The 17,344-nt window shown below is 37.5% G+C and overlaps 1 long non-coding RNA gene across 2 annotated transcripts in view; it reads right to left on the reverse strand.

Annotated features, from left to right (window-relative positions):
- Nucleotides 1–17,344, reverse strand: part of LOC129143097 (uncharacterized) — a 52,376-nt gene that overhangs the window by 34,696 nt on the left and 336 nt on the right. The window contains exons 1-4 of one of the 2 annotated variants that reach the window (XR_008546186.1): nt 17,179–17,269; nt 11,019–11,180; nt 7,497–7,542; nt 6,210–6,317 (exon numbers count right to left, since the gene is read on the reverse strand). This is a non-coding gene — a long non-coding RNA (uncharacterized LOC129143097). Of the gene's footprint in view, nt 1–6,209; nt 6,318–7,354; nt 7,416–7,496; nt 7,543–11,018; nt 11,181–17,178; nt 17,270–17,344 lie in introns of those variants that run through there. The other variant, XR_008546185.1, reaches the window with a different exon arrangement.

Raw genomic sequence — 17,344 nt, forward strand, 5'->3', positions numbered from 1 at the left:
ACTAGGGAAACATTAGCTCTGAGAATGGTATTTAAAACAGTGGCTACCATTTTGGTCAGTGAAAATATAGAACATTTCCGTCATCACAGAAAGTGCTGTTTTAGAGAGTGCAGATAGACCTTTAGAAATATTTATTAAGTAAGGATTCGATGTGATAAACTTTTGCTGGGTGCTAAGAGCTTATTTGCCATAGGCACCCCCTAAAAATTTGAGCGACTGAATCACATATAATCTATCCCAGCTCTGAAGAACTCAGATACTTAAAAATTATAAGATATGAAAACAAGATATAAGGCCTGACACGGTGGCTCATGCCTGTCATTCCAGCACTTTGGGAGGCCAAAATGGGCCTTTGGGGGCTCCTAGACCCTTTGCCATGGTACCTCTGATTTCTCAGGGACTTTGCATATACATCTTCTGATTGAATTCACTGAGCACAGCTGCAGTGAGCCACATTCAAGCTGCTGTACTCCAGCCTGGGTGACAGAGTGTGACCTTGTCTCAAAGCCACAGCAACCACCAGGATCTATGTCTGTATATTATCAATATATAAAATAAATGAATATTTAAAAATGAATTACTCCTTATTTGTTGTCTCATTTACTACTCATAATAATTCTGAAAGAGTGGATTATGCCTATTTTATAAATGAATAAATAGGCCCTGTGAGGCTAGATAACTTAGCCAAGGCCACAGAGACTACCTAGCATGCCATGTAAGTGGTAGACCCTGTCTGGCCTTTAGAATCCTATTTCAATGCCTTTTTCCAAAATATCCTACATACACGCACAGGTGGATATAAATGCATATTTACTCTTTTTATGGAGAATATTATGCTCCAAATGAACTCAATTGTATCATAATCAGACTAAATGCAAATTATATCTGGGAAATAAAAATAAAAATCTGTGGTGTAAAAACAATTGAATTATTTTTTAGATCTCTTACACTAGGTCAAAAAATGCAAAACATTTTTAAAATTGATATTAATGGTGACTTATAAATATTCAACGAGATGAACACAAAATAGATTTTCTAATTTTCTAATTTTGTCACATTATGAAATCACAGTGGTGGAAGTTTAATTTCCTTTCTAACTTGAAATCTTCACTTCTTCTCTCTGCTTTGACCAGGTCATTAGTTACCTACAGTCAAGTATGGATTTGGACTGCTCTGCCTAGGTCAGGGTGGCTCCCAGACCCCTTGCCATTGTACCTCTGGTTTTTCAGAAACTTTTCATATAAACCTTCTGATTGAATTCACAGAAACTAAGGAATATATATGTCACTGGTATATAAGTACTTGTGGAACTTCTATGTGGCTCCAGGGGTATGATTTGGCCTTGGCATTCACTCCCTTTAATACTTTCAAGGTCCCTGAAGAATGTCATATTTCAGGAAAGAGTTCTAGTCACATTGTATCATTAACTTTATGGAGTGTTGCGGAATAACATTTAGTTTGATTCTGATAGAATAAAGGTGCAAATCCACATGCATAATTTAAAATAAAAATCCCTTCTCTGGTACCATATAAATACATGCCAGGTGTGAAAGGAGAACTGAAACAGTCTCTGAGGATGCTATCGCAAAGGAGGCCAAGCTTTCTCCATCAGCTACTTTCAGCCCCTGGGGAACTCATGTGAGTAGCTTCCACCATCATATCTGATGTTACTCCTAGAAACTTTCCAGGGATCCCTTTTACTCTCCCTACCCTCTCTTTCTCTGCCATAAATATAAATCAAGAGTGAATTTCTGGAGGTTCAACCTGGAATACCTTGCTTCCTTTATTGGGCTGTGAACCAGAAAGAATGAGGTAAGATACTTACAAAAGTTATTTGTTAGCTTCTAGACTACATTGGTGTAAGGGCATCATTTTTTTATTTGCAGAAGAGTTTAAGCTTCAGCTAAATAGCCAAATGCTAAGAAACTCACCCCCACAAAAAAAACTGTTAGAAATAAAAAACAAATTGAGTAAAGTTGCAGGATATAAAATCAACATGCAAAAACAGTGTGTTTCTGTCCACTAACAAAAAAAAAATCCAAAAAGGACATTAAAAAACAATCTCATTTAAAATAGCATCAAAAAAGCCTTAGATATAAATTTAACCAAGGGGTGAAAGATCTGTACACTGAAAACTATAAAGCACCAATAAAACAAATTAGAGACAAATAAATGAAAATATATCCCATGTTCATAAATTAGAAGAAATAATATTGTTAAAATGTCCATACTACCAAAAGATGTCTAATGATTCAATGCAATCTCTATCAAAATTCCAATGGCATTTTTTTCACAGATATAAAAAACAATCCACAAATTTATATAGAACCACACACACACACAAACAGAATAGCCAAAGCAATCCTAAGTAAGAAGGACAAAACTTAGAGGCATCACACTTTCTGATTTCAAATTATATTATAAAGCTATAGTAGTCAAGCCAGTATGGTACTGACATAGAAATAGACACATAAACCAATGGAACAGAATAGAAGGTCCAGAAATAAACCCACACGTATATGATCAACTAATTTTTGACCAGGGCATCAAGAATGCACAAGGAGAAAAAATAGTCTCTTCAATAAATGGTGTTGGGAAAATTGGTTATCCACAGGAAAACAAATGAAATTGCACCCTGTTTTACACCATACGCAAAAATCAACTCAATATTGATTAAAGACTTAAACATAAAATCTGAAACCATAAAACTCCCAGAAGAAAACATGGGGAAAAAGTCTCTTGACATTGGTTCTGGCAATAATGTTTTGAATATGACACCAAATGCACAGACAACAGAAGCAAAAAATAAACAAGTAGGATTACATCAACTTAAACAGCTTCTTCACAGCAAAGGAAACAATCCACAAAATGAAAAATCAATCTGTGGAATGGGAGAAAATATTTGCAAACCATACACCTGATAAAGGGTCAATAACTAAAGTATACAATGAATTTCTATAACTAAAGGGCAAAAATAAAATAATTCAATTAAAAATAGGGAAAGAACCTGAATAGACATTTCTCCAAAGAAGACATGACCAACAGGTGTATGAAAAGGGGCTCAACATTACTAATCATTAGGGACATGCATATCAAAACCACAATGAGTTATCACCTCACACCTTTAGTATGGCTATTATATAATAGCCATTTTCCATGTTCTCACCAGCACTTGTATATATATATACAATTGTATATACAATATATATACAATTGTATATACAATATTGTATATTGTATATATACTATATATACAATTGTATATATCTTATTGTATATATATTGTGTATATATATACAATCATATATATATTGTGTGTATATATGTACAATCGTATATATATTTTGTGTATATATATACAATCATATATAGTATATATGTATACATATATACACATATAAACATATATGTGTATATACGTATATACACATATAAACATATAGGTGTATATACATATATACACATAGATATGTATATACACATATATACATATATGTATGTATATGTATACATGTATATATGTATACATGCATGTATACATATATACGTATACATGCATGTATATATGTATATATACGTATACATACATGTATATATGTATATATACGTATACATACATGTATATATGTATATATACGTATACATACATGTATATATGTATATATACGTATACATACATGTATACATATGTATATATGTATACATGTGTGTGTATGTATACATGTGTGTATATGTATACATGTGTGTATATGTATAAGTGTGTGTACATATGTGTATATGTATATGTGTGTATACATATATGTGTGTATATATACAAGTATGCATATATGTATACATATATACTATATATACAATTGTATATATACACACACAATATATATACAATACACAAATATACATATATGTATACTATATATACAATTGTATATATAGTATATATAGTATATGTATATATAGTATATATACAATTGTGTATATATACACAATTGTATATATAGTATATATACTATATATACAATAGTGTATATATACTATATATACAATACACAAATATATATATTATATATACACACACACGCACAAGTGCTGGTGAGAATGTGGAAAAAGGGGAATCCTTGCACACTATTGATGGGAATGTAAATTTTTATAGCCGTCACGGAAAACAGTATGGAGGTTCCTTGAAAACTAAAACTACCATATGATTCAGCAATCTCACTTCTGAATATAGATCCAAAGAATTGAAATTAGGATCTTGAAGAGGTATCTATGCTTCCGTGTTCATTGTAGTATTATTCACAATAGCCAAGATATAGAAACACGTAAGTGTCCTGTGGTGGATGAATGGATAAACAATTGTGAGAGAGAGAGATATATATAACTCATATATATATATGACACACACATATGGCACACATGTGACATATGACATGACACACACGACATATAACACACATATGACATATATATGACATATATATATCACACACACACACACAATGGAATATCATTCGCCCTTAAAAAGGAAATCCTGCCATTTACAATAACATGGATGACCTAGAGGGTGTTATCATAAGTGAAGTAAGCCAGTCACAGACAAATGCTGTATGACCTCATTTACATGTGGAATCTAAAACAGTCAAACTCATAGAAGCAGAGAGTAGAATGGTGGTTGCTAGGGGATGGGTAGGGAGAAAGGGGGAGGTGCTGGTTAACGGGTACAAACTTTCAGTAATGCAAGATGAATAACTTCTGGAGATCTATACAGCATATATAATATTGTAGACTTAACATTTGCTAAGATAATAGATCTTACCATAAAAATAAGTAAATTAATTAAATGACAGCAACAACAATAATAATAAATGGGATGGAAGGAAATTTTGGGAGGTGATGGATATGTTGATGGCCTTGACAGTGGTAATAGATTCATGGATGTATACATATCCACAAACTCATCAAAATATATATATTAAATATGTACAGTATAGGTCAATAATACCTTAATAAAGCATTTTTAAAAAATACTTACTGTTAAGAAGGAGATCTCTGAACTACCATCTAAAACAATGGATGTGTAATTTAGCCAACTTGGAACTGTGTAAATGTGTCAGAAAGCATTTATTCCAACATTAATTTCCTTCTGTCCTCTGACAGGCCTCTTTGTCTTTGACCTGCTGCCATTTATTTTAGCAGCATGCAAAGGTGGTTCACTGCATACTTGGATCTATCCTCAAGAAAGATGATGGACAAAGTTCTCTTCAGCTCCTCCAAACACCCCTTTCTGAACCCTTCTTTCCTCTTTTAAGGTCTCAACCTTTTTTTTTTAACCTTACTGTTTTCTGCTTCTTGAAGTCACCTGTGTCACAGAGTCAAAGAATATAATGACTTCTCGTAGAGGAGAGTTAGGGACTTCAGCATTTACCTGGGAACATCAGTATTTACAGGAGGAAATCAGAGAGGGAAAGGTTGTGTTCAAAGGAATGAATGAAGTCAGGGTTTCATGCATTGTAGATCATGCATTTGAGAAAAGCTAGGGGTGAAGATCTTCACCAATATTGGAAATCTCTTATGAGCTTGGTTATTATTTTCTACACCCTTGCTTGGCTGAGAGAGGAGTGAGGAAACTTCTGTGGGGCCTGAGCATCAGTCAAGAGGACCTAGATGAAAAGCCTGGAGCGGGGGAGGCCCACGGACACAGAGCACTTGGAAGAAGAAGGGAACATGTGGCCCACTGGTGATCTGTGTTTACTCGTCTGTCTGGTGTGTTCCGAGAGGAGGATGCAGGCCAGCCAGAGGTCAGCAAGTCAAAACCCTTTGAAGACAGACCCAGCTTCTGAAATGGATCTGGCGTTCCCTTGCTGGCTCAGTATCCCACAGTAGTTCACACACTTCCCAGCCATCACCTTTTGTGTGTGAATTGTCTACAAATTTCATTGATAGAAATACAAATGTGCAAAACTGTGACATCTTTATTTTTCTGGTACTAAACCATCACTCTCTGGTGCTCCATTTTCCCTAACAAGAACTTTCATATTATTTCTGAGCAGGCTTACATTTAAACCCAATTAGTGTTTTTTCCCCCACCCTTCGTCATCCCAGAGTATCATCTAAATATTTTTGGGGTATGCACATTAGGGCAGGAGTTGTCATAGCTGTCCTTGCCCTTTGTTGTCTCCCATGGGGTGTACCTAATTCACATCACCACTGACCTCTGTCTCTCCTGCTGGTGTCCACGGTCCATCAAGGTCTCAGGTTTGTCCCCACTGTGCTGTTGCTGCTGATAGTGGCCTCTTGTCAGGCATCTTCTGATCCAGGACCTTCAAGAACATAAGAAATGTTTGGATGCCCTCTCACAATCCCTTTCTTCTTAGATATTCCAATTTCCTCTTCCAGTTCATTGCACTGAGGGGCAGGGCACATCTGAGAGGCTCTAAACTCAGCCTACTCAACAGGAGGCGGAATGCAGTGCTGTCTTCCAAGAATTCCCACTCCCCATCCCAAACCTGACTACCGTTTAGATCACCTTCTCTAGGGCTGGGCCTAGCTCTACAAGAGAGGAAGATGGGAGCAGAGTCCCTTCTCTGAGACCTACACAGTGACTACTAAATATTGCCCCCTTTTCCATCTCAACTCTCTTCTTTCTCCAGCAGATTGAATTTATGTAGTTTTTTGAGAGAAATCTGCCTTCTTCCTAACACTACTATTTATGGTATAAGATTTATCTTCATATTCCATCTGAGTTGACTCAGAAAAACCTTTTCTCTATCATAAAAACTTGGCTCTCACAATGAAAGCCTTGGCGCTCAAGATTATGCTCTGCTTTGAATTTCTGGAGAATATTTTAGAAATAAGTCAAGATTTGATTCTTATATTTTCCGCATTTTCTCCTTCCCAAAGCAATAAAAATACCTAGTTTTTTGTTGTGGTTGTTGGGTTTTTGTTTTTTGTTTTTTTTTAATTGAAACTGAGTCTCACTCTATTGCCCAGGCTGGTGTACAGTGACGTGATCTCAGTTCACTGCAACCTCCGCCTCCCTGGTTCAAGCGATTCTTGTGCCTCAGCCTCCCGAGTAGCTAGGATTACAGGCGCCCACCACCACACCCGGCTAATTTTTGTATTTTTAGTAGAGATGAGGTTTCACCGTGTTGGCCAGGCTGGTCTCAAACTCCTGACCTCAAGTGATCCACCCACCTTGGCCTCCCAAAGTGCGGGATTACAGATGTGAGCCACTGTTCCCAGCCAAAATATCTAGGTTTTTAGGTAATGGTTCCATGAAGAAGCATAGAATTAGTAATAATGCACTGATTACTGCTTCAGAAAACCACCTCGATACACTAGAATTGCCACAGTTTACCTTGCCCACTTTAGCAATGATCAGATTCTCATGAGAATCAGGGGAAGGAAGGTAGAGTCCACTAGGGGTAGCAAGGAGACCAAAAGGGGAAAATTCCAAAAAATGGAAAGTGAGTAGACATCAAAATTTTCTTTATGTTTACCATTAAGAATGCTTTGAAAAGGCATCATAAAAATATGGGAGGCAAACTAAAAAAAAAAAAATTGCGTTAGTTTCAGCTCTACCATTTCATAGCCATATAACATTTGATAAGACAATCTTACTGGTTTCTTCATCTGTGCAGTGGATATAATAATATTTGCCTGGCTTGTTTACTTTGGAGATATGTATCTACATGGAAATCTGAGTAGATGTTATATTTAATAAGCTTTGTCCTCTATAGAGAAGAAATAACTGTGCCTAACAATAATTGTATGAAACATGATAATTAAGAAAGACCTATGTTCCTTAAATGACAAGTGGTCTTTCTATTTTAAAAGATAGACATCTTTCCAAATTTAATAGATCTTTTTCTGACTCTTCCTTTTTTCCCCCAGGAATAATTTAGGCAGTGACTACTACAATTGCATTTATCTTCAAGTCTGACCTAGAACTTAAGTCTGTAGCTGAACTTTTGTGTAACTTATTGGTCATTGAGCATTGCAGAAGATCGAGTACTTGGTAAATGAGATGTACATGCACTATGGTTTGAAAATTTATCCCCTCCAAAACTCATGTTAAAATTTAATCCACAATGAGGCAGTATTGAGAGGTGGGGCCTTTATGAAGTGATTGAGTCATGAAGGCTCTGCCCTCCTGGATGGATTAATCCATTGATGGGCTAATGCATTAATGTGTGAATGGATTGATGGGTAATCATGAGAATGAAACTGGTGGCTTTATAAGAAAAGGAAGAGAGACCTGAGCTAGCACACTCAGCCTCCTTGCCATGTGATGCCCTATGCCACCTTGGGACTCTGAAGAGGGTCCCCGCCAGCAAGGAGGCTCTCACGAGATATAGCCCCTCAGTCATGGACATCTCAGCCTCCATGATTGTAAGAAATCCATTTTCATTTCTACCCAGTCTTAGGTATTCAGTTATAAGCAACAGAAAATAGACTAAGACAGTGTAGCAGTGGACTGTGGATAGTAAAAATCAAAGGATGATAATGTGGCCCCTGTTCTTGAAAAATTCCAAGTCCTACTGAGAAGACATTTGTTTAATCATTATTTATTATTTCAATAAATATTTATCAAGCCTCCCCATGTTCCAGGTATTGTTCTAGGTGCTAAGATTACAGCAGAGAACAAATGTTTTTTAAATGAAGCTTTCATTTTTGTGAGACTTTAATCAAATGTACAAAACGAGTAAGTTTTTGAAACATAAGTCATTACTAAATCATGCGATACAGAGGATTAGTGATGTTCGAAGGCACAGGAAAAAAGATGAATGTGAGGGTGTTGGTTGAAAAATGCAACTTTCAATAAATTACATCTTAAGCTGGATCTGAAGTTTAGAAGAAATCTTTCAAATGAAAGGAAGAAATACAAGGAAAAGACTCTAGAGTAAGCATGATTTATTTGTAGACATAGAGGAAATTTGCTTGACTTAAACAACAGGTATATTTTGGAGAATTGGTGAATCCAACTGGAGAAGTACTGTGAAAAACTATGACAACTAAACTGAGAAATTTAGTTTCAATGGAATTGGGAGTAAAGGGCCATGGAAAGTTCTGGGTGGAGTGGTGGTCAAATATTGGTGATATAAAGGTGTGTAATGTAATGAACATTGTCTTTAGATAATATGGATTTGGTGCACTCAAAATTCAGGCCACAGGGAGAATTACACATGAATTTTTATTTTCAAAGGCCCACACACTCTGAAGATTGTAAATTACCTGGAAAATTGATTATTTGTATAATCTTGACAAGTCTGCATAAAAAATAATTTCCCCTGAAATCCAGATTACTAACTTAATAAAATGAATATTTTTGTCTTAGTTTCTAAGCTATATAGTTACATAGAGCTGTGTACATTCACCTTCATGACATTTACATGTGGGATAATGGATGTGGATTTAATGCAATGATTAATGATTTGTTCACTTGGAGTTACCAAGTCATGTTTCTATTGAAGGTGGGGGACTAAAAATAGGAGTTTAGACTTTTTAGGAACAATCTCATCACACACAGAGAGAAAGGGGTTGGAGAATCAATTTAGGAACACTTTTCTTTTTCTTGATCCAGTGACCAAAGGCAGATTGGTAAGTGGGCATTATTTTTCAGAGATGCTTAAGAACTTATTATTGAAAAGATAACCAGCCCTCTATTGAGAAGTCAGACCATAGCAGCCATGTGTTTTATAAGCCTTTGCTTTGTTTCAAGGTGGAGTGTTCCTCACACCATTAAATTTGGAGTTGGTTAGGGATAATGTGGTTCAGGTTTTCCCATAATTGTATGGGAATTCCCTGGGTGAAATGTATGGGTCTGGGAAAGATCAGATCTGACTATGCTCAATAACTTCTGACTTTCAATTCATCAGAATGCCCAGTGGTCTCTCCTCATATATCTCCTCATCAAGCTTTAAGTTGGTAAAGTTTTTCATAGATAAAACGGTGCTTCTCACCGTGGGCTGCCAATGAAATCCAAAAGGAATAGAATGTGTGTTTGGTCAATGGAATTGGCAAACAGAGCAGGCTTCTGGGGCATCTGGACATTGTTCATACTGAAACCTCTTATTTGTTCATTTAGAAATGAACAATCAGGAAAGCTTCTACATTTGGAGGATGTTTGCAAAATGTGTTCTCTCAGGTTGAATTTGGCTACAGTCCCATGTGAAGCAGTTGCACTTTTTACTCAACAGATTTTGGATAAACCAGGGAAGCTTGGCTCCTCATATGGTCTGATCTTTGTTGCATTGCCCATTTTTGCAGATTCTGACATCTGGAATGTAAATTAGAACTACATATTTAATATTTCTGTTTAATGTTTATTATTGGGCTCCCCTGAAGATTGTTATTTGGAATTGGCTACCAAGGTCCTGTTATTCTAATTGACAGAGCTCTCATCCAGCTTACTAGTTATTCCTTTCTCTCCCTCAGTACACTAAGAAAGAGGTGGTGAGCTTTTTCAATTTTCACTGAAAAGAGTAAGTGAGCAGAGATATGTAAGTTGACTTTTTTGCCTGGCAGTTGATAAATGTTCACTGAATGAATAATTCTAGAGTCTTCTAGGACATTTCTGTGTAGAAACTTCTTATTTACATTCTAGAAACTTTGGAGAACCAATGTTGGTTCTGCTAAACAGTATTCTGGTCCTCAATGCCTAGATTCACCAATTTAGACCCCAGACACACCAAGTTATGCACCTTGCTTTACTAAATTCTATAAAGCTTAGTCAATGAATACTAGACAGACATATGGCTATTGGGAATGCAGTTATATGGAGCTGTGTACATTGACCTTCATGACATTTACATATGGGATAATGGATGTGGATTTAATGCAATAGTTCATGGTTTGTTAACTTGGAATTACGAACTCATGTTTCCATTGAACGTTGGGGACTAAAATAGGAGTTTCTAAGAAATAACTTCTACTCTTGAGTACCTATATTAGTTTGTTAGGGCTGCCATGCAAAATAGCACAGACTGGGAGGCTTAAACAACAGAAATTTATTGTCTCACAGTTCTGGAGGCTGGAAGTCCAAGACCAAGGCGTTGGCAGTATTGGTTTCTTCTGAGGCCTCTCTCCTCAGCTTGAATATGGCCACCTTCTCACTGCGTCTTCACATGGTCTTTCCTCTGTGAACGACCTCTCTGGTATCTCTGTGTCCTAATCTTCTCTTCCTATAAGTACATCACTCAGATTGGATTGGGATCCACCCTAAGGACCTCATTTACCTAAATTACCTTTTAAAGACTCTATCTCCAAATACAGTCACATTCTGAGGTACTAGGGGTTGGGGCTTCAACATATGAATTTGGGGGTAGGGGCACAATTAAGCCTATAACAGTATTTCCAGTAGTAGAGGGGAAGTGATACATCTAATGACTATTATAGAAGCATGGAATCAGCCAAACATAATGAGCCAAGTCCCATGGGGATTGAGAAACCAGAGTGCTCCTGTCTATTTGGAAGAAGCTTTATGGATGAGATGGTTCTGAGACGGACATTGAAGAAGAGATTTAAAAGAACAAACTATTAAATTGAATTATGTGAAATTTCAATTGTTTAGATCAAATATAAGCAATTTCATATGGTATAACATATTTATTTTTGTACTCATAGTATAGGGCAAAGGCTGGCAATTTTCTTTTCTATAATATTAAGAACCAGATGGTAAATATTTTAGGCTTTGAGGGCTATGTGGTCTCCTTCACAACTACTCGACTCTACTGTTATAGTGTGAAAATATCTATGGATGATACATAAACAAATGTATGATGTATTCCAATAATACTTTATTTACAAAACCAGACAGCAGAAGTAACTAGTTAGTAAAAGAGTCAGGACAACTTAGGCCCCCTGACTCACAGACTAATGTCCTTTCCTTCATGCCACACTAATTTTATTTCCTAGGAACTAGTAAGTTTCCAAGTGAATATTGGAACTTTTTTTTTTCAATTCATAAAAGCCCATTTGGGAAAATAAAAACTTCTAAAACTGCCAAGAAAAAAGACAGCGGGCTGAATTTGCCTTCTGGGCCATAATTTGCTTACTCTTGTGTAGGGAAACTTTAAATTCCCTAACTTTTCTATTTGCTGAAACATGTCTTCCCTGATCCTTTCACACTCCTGTGCCGATCACGGAGTTACTCTTCTGTGACATGTCTATCCCTTGTTCATTCCGAAGTAGAGCCTTTCAACATGCAGAGACTGCAAAGAGCAGAAAATGCCTTGGCCCCAACTCAATGTTGTCATGTGGTAACAGACCACAAACCTAAGCCACTTCCGCCTTGTTGTTGAACTCTTGGCACATGTGTGTTGCGTTTCTATTTTATTGGCTCTTTAGTGGAACTGCAAAAAGATTTGTGGCCTCCTTTCATCTAGCGAGAGAAAACAAGCAACCACTTCTCTTTTCACAACCTAAAATCCTCCTTGGTATCCGTATTGCAGAAGGGACTTTTTCACAGTGTCAGATCTTTCCAGATAACTGAGAATTTCAGTAAATAAAAACAAATAATTCATTGTGGCTATAAGATTTATAAAATGTACATAAATCTCCCTGTCTTTATGGAAAGAGGAAACTGATTATAACGCAACCTTATTGGGAAGACTCCGCGGTATCACTGGGGACTCCTCGCTTACTAGTTCTTTACAATCATTTATAGTGTGGCTGCTCCATGCCTTTCTGGGACCTGGGGTAGAACAGTGACCAAGCTAGGCAAGATTCCTCTTTTCATGGAGGTTTCATTCAAAGGGGAGAAGCAGGAAATAAATAAGCAGAAAAGCATATAAATCAAATAAATTCAAGTGGTAATTATTTGTAAAGAAAATAGAGCATTTGTGAAGAAAATGCAGATTGAGAGTGGCTATTTAAGAAAGAGTGAAGGGATGGAGAACAGAGAAGGGGCTGGCCATATGAAGTGTTGCCTTGGAGTTTCACAGGCAGAGGCAAGGGCAATGCAGAGGCACTGAACTGAGAACAGGCTTGGTGCGGTCGCGGATCAGCAAGGCCATTGCGGCTGGAATGGATGAACTGAAGGGATGGAGGTAGAGGGCAAGGTGGAAAAATCTGCTCTGAGACAGCGAGGCCCCAGGACACACTGAGCAGTTAAGGCTCTGTCCCAGACCAAAATAGCCTCAGACAGCTGCGTTTCTTAAAGTCCCTGTGTCCTTTTAACATGTTTTCCTTGCCTTTTCTACCAAGTTAGCTTAGGCCACTCTGTTAATTTTCTGCTTTAATCTCTGGGATGAGAAACTAGATAGTTAATTTAAACAATGTAGTAAAGTCAAATTGAACTCTAAATGCGGGTGTGAAAAACTTTTCCATGAATAAAGTTCATGGGTTGTTTTACAGCCTTTTAAAAGCTCAGACTCCTTCATATTGAACTCTCAGCTGTGTTTTTTGCTAGTTAAGGCTGCTGAATGGTATACTACAGTCTCTTCCTCTATAATCGTACCTCCCACACTCCTGTATCCTCAGAAAGAAATTTAGTAAATTTCTACAGGAAAACGCTTGCCGCTTTCCAGTAATTGTGTCTTTCCAGGATGCCAAATCATTAAGAAGGACCTTGGAGGCAGAATGCAGGGTTAGTGCCCACTTTACTGTCTCCTTCCTTTTCCTCTTTTCTGCTTGGATTTACAGGAGAATTCATTATAGAAAACACTCCCTCTCCCTACTTCTACTGTTGTTAGCAACAAGAAAATGAACAGTACACAATTTCTTTTCCTATATAGAAGAAGTAGCATTTGAATGGGGCAGGATTTTAATGAGTATGATAGTGAGGGTGTTGGGAGCTAAAGGCACTCAGACCCTGGTCAGTGTGTGGGTGTCTCTGAAGTAGCATTTGAATGGGGCAGGATTTCAATGAGGATGATGGTGAGAGTGTTGGGGGCTAAAGGCATTCCGAGGTTGGTCAGTGTGTGAATGTCTCTGGGCCTCAGCTCCCTTCTCTGTTGCGCTTTTCTCCTTCCTATTCCCATACCATAATGTCATCCCATCAGCTCCTTTGGCCGAAGCCTGTCAATACTGTTTTTTCAACCACAAATCCAGTTTTTAAAGCTCTATTTTCAATGATTTTACTTTTTCATAAGAATTGTAGGCCAGAATACTGTTTGGCAGAACTAACAATGATTTTACCACCAGGTGCAGGAGACAACAGCCATGAGTGACTTCTGGGACAAGTAATAACCCTACTGTGTCCTCCCCAAACGCTTCATTGAAATTCCATCACAACAGCTATAATACTTTGATTTCAATTTTAAAACTCCCATTAAAATGTAAATACCCAGAGGAAGAATAATGCCTTGAACTCTCTCTAAGCATTTATCCCTTTGGGTGAGTTAGGTATTTTACTGACATTAGATTTTTATAGGAGAAAGAGGGGAGAGTGTGAGAATAGGAGAGTACTCCCCAAAAAAGGCTGGGAACACCAAAGACCAACTTGGCTGACTTTACAATCATCTAAAACTCCATCCTCAGGAAATGTCACTGGGCTAATTGTTCCCTACTTTGGTTTATTAATCCTCATCTCTTTGGTTTGGATTGGTTTCTATCCCTCTGCCCAAGCCACGATGTCACAGCCAAACATCACTATCCCTATTGGGTATGATTTGCTACAATTGCTGGGTCCAAGTTTCTGAATCATCTCAAGACTCAGTGTAGTTGTTCTGTTGTTTGTAATATGTAATACGTATTACAAAATCTATCCCAAATCTGGCTGACCATTTTCTCTTACTACTATCCCCTCCTCCATTAGTAATATATCTAAGTCACCGTAAGGGATAAATGCTCCTCCATCCACGGGGAGGAGGGGATAGGAGTAAATCACAAAACCCTTCCCTGTCTTTCATCCATCTCCCTTTCTTGAGCCAGTTTTTTCTCTTGCACCCTACATTACCCATGTTCAATAGCTCTTCCCCTTGACCATTAATCCCGGATGTGGATCTTGTCAAATCTTGTTTAAAAATCAAAGCACTCTTCATACAGCCACTAAATCTCCTTCATCTTTCATGACAGGGATATCTTCAAGAAACTCCATCCGATTTGTTAAACATGACCTCCTCTGCCTGGGTCCTTGAAGCCTCCCTTCAATAAAGTAGGCTTTTCCAGGTGCTCTCCTACCACATCCTTTAAGAATGCTTCCAAGAACTCCCTCCACTGCACCCTTCTTATCCCTAAACAAACCAGATGTTACACACTCTGTTCTCCTATCTCTCTGCTTGTCTTAAGAGGGATCTTAAAAGAAATATGAAGGATGGATCTGGCTATTTTCAAATCCTTTGGAATTACTTCCAAATAGATGAATTTCAGTCACTGCTGCTTTACCTTGTCCGCTCTTCCCATGAATGCAAATTTTTTTTTAAAAAAAGTAAAATGAATAGCCATGTGTTTTCCACTGCATTGCATGACATACCTATGTTGTATTTTTTGAAACTTGCCTATAGGTCAATTATCTTCAAATGTAAATTTAGGATTTGAGGGGACTCAATATGTAACATGCCTTTGAACCAATGGAGAGATTGGTTCAGAACCAATTGAGAGACGGGCATAGCTCTATGAAGACTAAGCCTCCACCTTTAACATTGTAAGTGAATTTTCTATTGTTTTAATCCTTTATTAGATACATTTTTCTGCCCAATCTTTGGAACAATCAGATAATTATGAGATTCCTCCCTCAGCACATAGCCCACCCCACAGAGTAAAATGCACCCTTCTGGCAAATAAGCAGATCCCAAAGAGAGGAGTGAGAGGTAGGGGCTAGACCAAGCATTAGTATTGTGTTTTTCCAAGTTTACCACTCAGAAAAGTCATTCCTAAAGAGTAGAATATGTGAGGCATGGAGAGGGGCTGAAAAACTGTTCCTCTGTGGAAGTTCCTCAGGATAAAGGTTCAAATAGTTAGGCATAGTCTCCCAGTAATGTTAAGCAGCACAAAAATTGCATATGTTGTTTGATGTAAAATGCAGATTCCTAAGGCCTAGTCTGATTCAAGATCTGGAATAGGACCAAGGGTATCCAAATATGTAAATGAACTCTCAATGATTCTAATGCAGGTAGTTGGTTAACCCACTTTGAGGGACATTACATTAGAATCTTACAAAATATTCTCCGAAAAAAGGGATTATATAGTCAACTGTTTTGGAAATATTAAATAAAAACAAATTAAGCACACTTTTCTTGATTCATAATATGATAAACATTGAATGGAATGCAACATAATATTCCTCAAGCTTTTTTTCAGACCACTTATTAATGATTTGAGGGATGCCACTGCACTAACACAGTTTGAAAGGTGCTGAGTTGAGTGCCTGGAACAAGAGAACTACCTATTGTCATCTGTACTGGTTAGAATATACCTGAAATTCAGTTTACAGCACTACCATGCTTTAAGAGAGTTGTTGAAATCCTGGAGCATGTTGAAAGAATTTAGTCTTTAGGGGTTTGCTAATGATATCACCTGAACAATGGTTGAAAGAGACTGAAGAGACTCTTAGGTTAAAATGGCAGTTCAAATATGCTAAACTCACATTTTTCAAAACCCTACCAAAGCCACAGGAAAGAGATTCAAAGGACTAGGAAATAAAGTGAGAAGACAACAGCCATACATTTTGGAAGCTGGAAATCATATGAAGCAACAGTAAATGAGTTATGAAAACAAAAACAGTGGAATCCAAAACCAGAGTGGAGAGAGCTGGGAATCAATGTGTTACCCACCCACAGATTCTTCAAAATCTCTGGAATTCTCAGGACAGGACAGCTCCAGTTTCCTTTGTAACTGGGCATGATGGTGGAAAAGAAAACATAAAGAATTGTGTGAAAACTTCTGGCAAAGCAGTCAGATGTTTAAGTTTTCTTCCAAGTTCTATGCCACTGGGTAACTGACCTTCCTCCACTCTAGAGGTTTATTGTCTGAAGAGGGTAGAACAGAGAAACCTGGGATGGGGGTTGGCTGGCACAGGCGTTAGTACAGTTAAGATGGGCTATCCTACTGAAAATAAGGTATATGCATTAAATATTGAATGCTGAGTTCCCCAGTCCTATTTTAACCCCCAGCCCTAACAAGTCTCCTAGAATTCCCTAAGCAAGAAAACGAAAGAACATACTTTTAAAAATCTGATTATCCCCAAAGAAAAGACCAAAACCAGGGGCTCACTGCAAAATAGCCAACCACATCACCTACCTGAAAGCTCAATGTCAACAACCCCATTTACAAATGCCTACAGCCATATTCTGGGTGCCATATGCCCTCCCAGAACCTTCCCACTCCCCATTGAGAGTCAGTATTTATTTCTCTCCCATTGAGAATGGATGGAGCTTTGTGACGGCCTCAATGAATGAAAGGTATT

The sequence above is a fragment of the Pan troglodytes genome, chromosome 12 (assembly GCF_028858775.2).
Source record: "Pan troglodytes isolate AG18354 chromosome 12, NHGRI_mPanTro3-v2.0_pri, whole genome shotgun sequence".
In the NCBI taxonomy this organism is placed as follows: Eukaryota; Metazoa; Chordata; class Mammalia; order Primates; family Hominidae; genus Pan; species Pan troglodytes.